Raw genomic sequence first — 9907 nt, 5'->3', positions numbered from 1 at the left:
CCCCCAGGTCCCTTTCCATGGAGCTGCTCTCCAGCCAGGTGGATCCCAGTCTGTGCTGCACTCCTGGATTATGTTTTCCCAGGTGCAAGACCTTACACTTGTCCCTGTTAAACTTCATAAGGTTCATGTTAGCCCACTCTTCCAGCCTATCCAGATCTTCCTGCAGGGTGGCTCTCCCTTCCAGAGTGTCTACTTCCCCACTCAATTTGGTGTCATCTGCAAACTTCATCAGGCTACACTTGATCCCGTTATCCAGATCACTTATGAAGATATTGAATAGCATTGGGCCCAGTATCGATCCCTGGGTGAGGCAGTGGAACAGGTTGCCCAGAGAAGTTGTGGATGCCCCGTCCCTGGAAGTGTTCAAGGCCAGGTCGGATGAGGCTTTGAGCAACCTGATCTAGTTGAAGATGGCATGGCAGGGGGGGTGGAACTAGATGATCTTTAAGGTCCCTTCCAACCCAAACTATTCTATGATTCTGTGATTCTATGAAATACAGAAAAAGGAAATGTTTGAGTGATTTGAATGGGAAGAGATGGATTAGTGAAACAATGGATTAGTCCTCTTCTTGAGGACAAAACTGGCACAGAGTAGAGAACTGAAGAAGGCACTTGTAGAGCTCTACCCAGCATCTTTGATAAGGCAGAAAAGGGAAGGAATAGCCATGAAAAGCAAAAGGAGTAAGAGGGTGTGGAAACTGAGTCTCATACAGGAAAGGCAGATATTGTGCCTCTTGGGCAAAGAGAGCAAACAGAAATTAGGAAAAACCTAATGACTCACATTTGTCAAAAAGAGTTGCCCCTCTGCCTTTCTCTTCCCTCAGCTGCACAATCTCACCCTTGGTGCTGACAGATCTGATCAGAGAGGAGTTGTCTTCTCCCCAAAAGAAAACTACTTGCTTGTTCCTGCTGAGTTATTTTTCTGTCAAATTAGCCACTTGAAGAGCAATGGAGAGAGGAATGGGACTGTATCTTTTCTGCATCAGTGAGCCATTAAATTGGTTTAGCCAATTCCACCCCCCCTAGATGCAGGCCTAATCTGCACGCAAAAGCTCTTCATCTTTGCTGAGGGGCTCCATGATGCAAAATCATTTTTGCTGGCAGGGAGCTGCTCAGGAGGTGGCTGCAGCCTCCCTCACCTCTCTGATGGATCCATGCTTGAATGCAAGTACTACTGAACTTCAAAAGTCTTGTTATTAAATCTCACTTTGTTCTTAGCCATTTTAGCATGTAGCAATGTCTTTCTCATGAGGACTAAAATGTGGGAAATTATTAGAAAAATTCACCCTGGTATGCTGCTAGCAACACGGGTTTCACTGAGCATTTCACAAATTCAAAAGCCTGTAGCCTCTTGCTACTAGTTACCAAGTCTCATGTTGTCAGAAATCCACTTCAACACATTTTAAGCAGGAATGGACAAGTGGTATATCTATCATCTCAGCTGTTAATATTTAAAATAATGCTGACATCTAGTGGCTGGCTACACTCATACATGCCTGTGCAGATCTTAAAGCTATGTCTGCATTCAGCTTCATTTCTTATCCTTTGGAAGCAAGAGGCTCCAGCTGGAAGTGTCACATCCCTCCCAGTCATGCACTATTCAAACAAAGAAAATGCATCCTCATTCTGCAAAGACCATAAATTAAATAAAAAAGGATGGGCAAAAAAAGGAGAGGAAGAAAATATTCTTCTTCCCCTTTTGTAGATGGAAATTACCATGGGATAAAAGAAATTAGAAGCCAGATGATTAAAAGCTGATGGGGTCAAGACTGCAGACAACTGGAGCTGTAGAAAACTAGAGAGTCATCCAGACTTTCCCAGAAATATCAGGTGCTTGAAAATTGTTAGATTTGATGAGCTGGAGTGAGGCACATCAAATATTAACCCTACCCCAATTACTCCTCAGTGCCAGCTAACAGGCACCCTCACAGCATATAGCTGCTGTTTGGCTCTGCACTAGAGCATTGCTGCTCCTGGTTTGAGTGGGGAGGAGACTTTCTGGATTGAAATGTCTTAAGTGACTGTTGTGGTTTAACCCCAGTTGGCAACTAAGCACCACACAGCTGCTCACTCACCTCCCCCCCCCCCCCCCCCAGTGGGATGGGGGAGAGAATCAGGAAAAAAAAGTAAAACCCAGGGGTTGAGATAAAGACAGTTTAATAGGACAGCAGAGGAAGAGGAAATAATAATAATAATAATGATAAAAGAATATACAAAACAAGTCATGCACAATGCAATTGCTCACCACCCAATAACCGATGCCCAGCCCGTCCCCGAGCAGCGATCGCTGCCCCCTGGCCAACTCCCCCCAGTTTATATACTGAGCATGATGTCATATGGTATGGAATAGCCCTTTGGCCAGTCTGGGTCAGCTGTCCTGGCTGTGCTCCCTCCCAGCTTCTTGTGCACCTGGCAGAGCATGGGAAGCTGAAAAGTCCTTGACTAGTGTAAGCACTACTTAGCAACAACTAAAACATCAGTGTGTTGTTATCAACATTATTCTCATCCTAAATCCAAAACACAGCACTATACCAGCTACTAAGAAGAAAATTAACTCTATCCCAGCTGAAACCAGGACAGTGACACATATACTAAGAGAACACACCTTGAAGAAGCCAGGACCTTGAGAGACCCCAAAGATAGCCAAAGAAGAACCTGAAACCCAGCCAGGGAAATAAAGATTAACAATGCCTTGTCCTGTCTTATCTGGACAGTGAGATTTTTGTTGAGACACCTATAAGCTACAAATCAAATAAAGCTTTACGAGGATGACTCTATTTATAAGAAAGTTCTGCAAAGACATTTACATGGATCTCATTTTGGCCCAGGACTGTAGCTCTGCTCACTTTAGCTGCCAGAAAACTGGAAAAATCTAAATAGATACATCTCCAACAAATTAACATCACTGACCATACACCACTCCCACACCGCATTTGCCTCCAGATGTATTAAAAAGCAAGAACAGACCCCTTACTTTTGCAGTGCACATAAATTTTCTAGCGTAACCTAAATGTGAGGCCCTTGAAGATGAGACCAGAAAGCTATATACATATTCACATGCTGACTAAACTGTGAGATGGTTCTCTCTCTTCAGAGTTACGCAAAGCCAATTTGAAATTTTCTCAAAATGTTGGTTTTTAGATGAGCATTTGGCAACAGAAAAGCATAAGCTGGTCCTGCCTCTTACCTGGTACAGGAGTAAAACAGATAATCCAGAGACAAGCAAGTCAGCCTTCCTGCTGGAAATTGAGTTGTGCCATTTTCTAGTGACATGAGAACCACAGAATCATAGAATAGTTTGGGTTGGAAGGGACCTTTAAAGGTCATCTAGTCCAACCCCCCTGCAATGAGCAGGGACATCTTCAACTAGATCAGGGTGCTCAGAGCCCCATCCAGCCTGTCCTTGAATGTTTCCAAGGATGGGGCATCTACCACCTCTCTGGCCAACCTGTTCCAGTGTTTCACCACCCTCATCATAAAAAATGTCTTCCTTATATCTAGTCTGAATCTGCTCTCTTTTAGTTTAAAACCATTACCCCTTTGCCCTATTACTACGGGCCCTACTAAAAAGCCTGTCCCCATCTTTTTTATTAGCCCCCTTTAAGTACTGCAAGGCTGCAATAAGATCTCCCCAGACCCTTTTCTTCTCCAGGCTAAACAACCCCAACTCTCTCAGCCTTTCCTCATGTCATGGATGGAGTGAAAGAAACAAAAATATACTTTACTGATATAAAACAGTAAGTTAACAAAGTTGTCGTGGTTTAACCCCAGCTAGCAACTAAGCACCACACAGCTGCTCGCTCACTCCCCCCTTGGTGGGATGGGGGAGAGAATCGCAAGGGTAAAAGGAAGAAAACTCATGGGTTGAGATAAGAACAGTTTAATAATTGAAGTAAAATAAAATAGAACACTTAAATAGGTAAAGCAAAAGCTGCGCACGCAAACAAAGCAAGGAATTCATTCACTACTTCCCATCGGCAGGCAGGTGTTCAGCCATCCCCAGGAAAGCAGGGCTCCATCACGCGTAACGGTTACTTGGGAAGACAAACGCCATCACGCCGAATGTCCCCCCCTTCCTTCTTCTTCCCCCAGCTTATATACGGAGCATGACATCATATGGTATGGAATAGCCCTTTGGCCAGTCTGGGTCAGCTGTCCTGGCTGTGCTCCCTCCCAGCTTCTTGTGCACCTGGCAGAGCATGGGAAGCTGAAAAGTCCTTGACTGGTGTAAGCCCTACTTAGCAACAACCAAAACATTAGTGTGTTATCAACATTATTCACCTACTAAATCCAAAACACAGCACTATACCAGCTACTAGGAAGAAAATTAACTCTATCCCAGCCGAAACCAGGACAGTATCCACCCCTTATTCTATACCATATACATTATGCCCAGGTCTTGCACTTTCCAATATATTCCAATTAATCACCACCACTTTTCTAGTCTTTTGAAATATATATATACACACACACACACACACACACACATAGATATAATTTCCTTAGTCTATGGGCTAGTTCACTGAGTTCATTTAGTCCATGACTTTGGGCTTCATCCGTCATAACAGTCCTTCAGGGCAGGAGAGATTGTGTGTGGTGTTGGACTGTTGCATGCTGAAGCCAGTTCTGGTTCCATCACTGCTGCACTTTGCTCGGTTTCCTCAAAGTTCATTCTTCATTCATCTGGGTGATTCTTACTGTAATACCATATTGATATGGCACAGAGTAATCATTGAAGTGATGACATCCAGTATTATATAGCAACTAACATCATACCATTCAGTTCATTGCCTCTTTTCACCCAAAATCAAATCCCCTTGAGGTATATATCTGACTTCCCCATCCTCCTGCATCACCCACCAGGTGGCACCCAGGTCCTTGAGCAAAAGCAATCCCATCAGTGGGTTTGCCTTTGCCTGAGGCAGGAGTAATCCAGACTGTCTTCCCCAGCATATTTTTTTTTTTTATGTGCACTACAGGGACTTTATCCCCCTCTACAGTACGTAAAAGTCTTGATTGGGCAGGGCCAGCTCGATTGGCAGATCCCCCCTAGTGTTGACTAACCAGGTGGCCTTTGCTAAATGTGTATCCCAGTGTTTGAATGTCCCACCACCCATTGCTCTCAGTGTAGTCTTTAACAGTCCATTGTATCGTTCTATTTTCCCGGAGGCTGGTGCATGATAGGGGGTGTGATATACCCACTCAATGCCATGCTCTTTGGCCCAGGTGTCTATGAGGTTGTCTTGGAAATGAGTTCTGTTATCTGACTCAATTCTTTCTGGGGTGCCATGTCACCATAGGACTTGCTTTTCAAGGTCCACGATAGTGTTCCAGGTGGTGGCATGGGGTACAGGATATGTTTTCAGCCATCTGGTGGTTGCTTCCACCATTGTAAGCACATGGCGCTTGCCTTGGTGGGTTTGTGGGAGTGTGATATAATCAAACTGCCAGGCCTCCCCATATTGATATTTCAGCCATCGTCCTCCATACCAGAGAGGCTTGAACCACTTGGCTTGCTTGATTGCAGCACATGTGTCACATTCATGGATAACCTGTGCAATAGCGTCCATGGTCCAGTCCACCCCTCGATCACGAGCCCATCTATATGTTGCATCTCTTCCTTGATGGCCTGAGGTGTCATGGGCCCACTGAGCTAGAAATAATTCACCCTTCTGTTGCCAGTCCAGACCCACCTGAGCCACTTCAACCTTAGCAGCCTGATCCACCTGCTGGTTGTTTTGATGTTCTGCAGTGGCCCAACTCTTGGGTACGTGAGCATCTATGTGATGTACTTTTACAACCAGGTTCTCTACCCAGGCAGCAATATCTTGCCACAATGTGGCAGCCCAGATGGGTTTGCCTCTACACTGCCAGTTGCTCTGCTTCCGTTGCTGTAACCACCCCCACAGGGCCTTTGCCACCATCCATGAGTCAGTATAGAGAGAGAGCATTGGCCACTTTTCTCGTTCAGCAATATCTAAAGCCAGCTGGATGGCTTTCACTTCTGCAAACTGACTCGATTCACCTTCCCCTTCAGCAGTTTCTGTGACTTGTTGTACAGGATTCCATACAGCAGCCTTCCACCTCCGATGCTTCCCCACAAGATGACAGGACCCATCAGGGAACAGGGCATATTGCTTCTCATTTTCTGGCAGTTTATTATACAATGGGGCCTCCTCAGCATGTGTCACCTCCCCCTCTGGCAATATTCCAAAATCTTTGCCTTCTGGCCAGTCCATGATCACTTCCAAGATTCCTGGGTGACTGGGGTTTCCTATTTGAGCCCGTTGTGTGATTACTGCGACCCACTTACTCCATGTAGCATCAGTTGCATGATGTGTACAGGGGACCCTCCCTTTGAACATCCAGTCCAGCACCAGCAGTCGGGGTGCCAGGAGGAGCTGTGCTTCAGTACCAACCACTTCCAAAGCAGCTCTATCAGAACAGGGGCACTATCACCTCCCTGGTCCTGCTGGCCACACTATTCCTGATACAAGCCAGGATGCCATTGGCCTTCTTGGCCACCTGAGCACACTGCTGGCTCATGTTCAGGCGGCTGTCAACCAACACCCCCAGGTCCTTTTCCACCAGGCAGCTCCCCAGCCACTCCTCCCCCAGCCTGTAGCGTTGCATGGGGTTGTTGTGACCCAAGTGCAGGACTCGGCACTTAGCCTTGTTGAATCTCATACAGTTGGCCTCAGCCCATCGATCCAGCCTGTCCAGGTCCCTCTGCAGGGCCTTCCTACCCTCTAGCAGATCAACACTTCCACCCAACTTGGTGTCATCTGCAAACTTCCTGAGGGTGCACTCAATCCCCTCATCCAGATCATCAATGAAGATATTGAACAGGACCGGCCCCAACACTGAGCCCTGGGGAACACCACTCATGACCGGCCGCCAACTGGATTTGACTCCATTCACCACCACTCTCTGGGCTCGGCCGTCCAGCCAGTTTTCTACCCAGCGCAGAGTGCACTTATCCAAGCTGTGAGCAGCCAGCTTCTCCAGGAGAATGCTGTGGGAGACAGTGTCAAAGGCCTTACTAAAGTCCAGGCAGACAACATCCACAGCCTTCCCCTCATCCACTAAGCGGGTCACCTTGTCATAGAAGGAGACCAGGTTAGTGAAGCAGGACCTCCCTTTCATAAACCCATGCTGGCTTGGCCTGATCACCTGGTTGTCCCGCACATGCCACGTAATGGCACTCAAGATGATCTGCTCCATGACCTTCCCCAGCACCGAGGTCAGGCTGACAGGCCTGTAGTTCCCCGGATCCTCCCTCCGACCCTTCTTGTAGAGGGGCGTCACATTTGCTAACTTCCAGTCACCTGGGACCTCCCCGGTTGACCAGGACTGCTGATAAATGATGGAGAGTGCATATAGTATTGCATTAAAAAAGGGCACATTTGATGAACGCATGTTTGAGTAGAAGCAGTTCCAAATCTCAGCTTAGCATTTTTTAACAGTTTGAGATTTAGTTTTTGCCTTCAAAATGAGAAAAATATTGTTTCTGGAACATGTCCTGAAAAAGTTCAGAAAATAACTCATTTCTTTAGCTGCACATTTCCCTCTCCTCACCTTTCCACAAGGCATATCACAAGCTTGCTATTTCATAGTCCTGACAGACACTTCTCTCTCTCTTCAACAGGTGCTCAGACTACAGAGCAAACAGTCTCAGCCAGATAATCTAGGAATCTAACAAAATCTACTAAGAAATGCATCCAAGCATGACCTTTGCAAGTCCATTTTCAAAAGCTGCAACTGGAGCACGTTAAAAAATAAGGAGTTGCAAAACTCCTTAGTGATCACAGAAAAAAAAAATCATTTCAGTTTCCTGCAAAACAGTGCCACAAAATTAAAATACCAAGGCATGAACAAATTTATAGGAGGAGCAGGGAAAAGAGCTAGATAACTTATTTACTAAAAATTGTCCCCAAACCCCAAAATGTCTGTCCCCAAACATTTTCCACAGGTTACTACAAATTGTTTTGATAAATAAAAGGCACATTACTGTGGAATAGTAACATAATAGATACTGTGTGAAAATGAGAAAAAGATATGTGCTTTCCCTATAGCAATCTCAGGGTGACTCAGTAAATCAGGATGACTAGTTCTCCTACTACTGAAACAGGACTACACAACATACGCTGACAAATCTCTAAAAATAAAAATTAAAAAAATTATTAAAAAAGTAGGGTATATGTAAGGACAAGCATGCAGCACTTAACATTGATCAAATGTTTCTTTGAACAGACAGGAGGGCAGTCTTTACATCATAAATGCTACTCATGTTCTGCATGGCACTTTAGGAACTTCTTTCAGGCTTCCAAAGCAACTGAGTTTTCTTTCCATTAACCAAACCATTGCAATTACAATTACCCTTGCTTATAGCAAGCAGATATCCAGGTGATAACTCTGTTCATTTTTACCCCAGAAACTGTCTCATTGTAGCATTTTCTGAGTTGTTAATAATCACTTCAGGAGAAAAAGCATTTGTCCAGTACTTTTACTGCAGACAATAATCCAAGCTAGTATGAAGAAAATTATTTCCTTTGGGAAGCATGCATGTTGGCAGAAGTAATCCAACTATTTTGAGCATACTTTATAACAATGTTAAAAAAATAATAATAAAGATATGACCATTAATTTGCCTGTGTTACCAATAGCAGCTATATCTGCCAACTGTCATTAGGATCCAAGAAATTCCTTGTCTTGTGATAACGCGAGAGTAGCCAGAGATGCTTGTGTTCCAAGAGATGGTAAGATGCTTCCAATCAGAATACAAATAGAGGAAACGCAAAGGGAGCTGTAGGTCTCAGGTAAGGGATGGCAAATGGAAAGCAGAGGAAACAGCAGAGCTCTGTGAGGCCGTTTCACATTGAGATAGCTAGCAAAAAGCTTCAAAGATTACATAAAATCAACACCACAAGCAGACTGCAAAGTTTTATTGCTATATACAACCTAAGTTTCAATTTCAAGTAGTTAATTGTTATGGTTGCCTCCATCTCAAGTTTGTTCTTAATATATGCAATGTCATTCATCTCTCCCTCAGATATATTGTGTGATATTTTAGTGAATAGAACAACTTAGGTCTTTTCATTCCTAAGATGACATGGGCTTTAGTTTCAACAGCCTGAAAATTGTTCTGACACATTAGCCTATTAGTGAAAACAGAAAATATTTAAATTCTTATAGGTGTGAAACAGTTGTTCTTTAGAGAGCTATTCTCTATGCAACACAAGTAACAGGGTTATGTAAAAATCTTACCATTTCTTTACTTCAGCAGTTTTTACCTCATTAACTTCTGCCCAAGTGAACTGATATCTAACAATAGTCTACTAGGCATGCTGGCCAAGGAGGCATAAAATGTTTTTCTTATTTAGCCTTATCAAATACACCTAGAGATTTCCAAGAACATAGTCTGTGCATTGCACCAACTTTTGCAGTTTTACAGCAAACTCTATTCACCTTTAGGATTATGGAGAGCCCACCACCTTCCAAAGGACAATAATGTTTTTAAGAAAACTTTCGACTCCTCAAGCCAACCTTAGTTCCTACCTCATTTGCCATCCCATCAAGCGAGCATATGGATTCAAAGCAAAAAGTACGTTGAAAACCAAATTAAGCAGATCTTACAAAAAATTATAACATTTTTGTTCAATGAAGCACCATACCAAGGTAACAGCTGTGTCACCAAGTTCTCTGCCTTTAAGTTATCCCCATGACTAATGGCATGTCCCTCTGCTCACAAGACAGCACAATTTAAGCTTCCCTGATAAACCATCACTGAGCCAAGGAACATTTATTTCAGTTCTTCAGCAGGTGTCTTCACATTTTTACATAACAATATTAAGTTGAGATCAGGGGACAATAACTTGATTCACAACAGGAAAAACATTGCCTATCA

The sequence above is a fragment of the Nipponia nippon genome, unplaced genomic scaffold (assembly GCF_047370975.1).
Source record: "Nipponia nippon isolate SJK-2023a ecotype South Korea unplaced genomic scaffold, ASM4737097v1 scaffold_26, whole genome shotgun sequence".
In the NCBI taxonomy this organism is placed as follows: Eukaryota; Metazoa; Chordata; class Aves; order Pelecaniformes; family Threskiornithidae; genus Nipponia; species Nipponia nippon.
The sequence above is the reverse complement of the archived record's forward strand: the minus strand, read 5'-3'. Positions refer to the sequence as shown.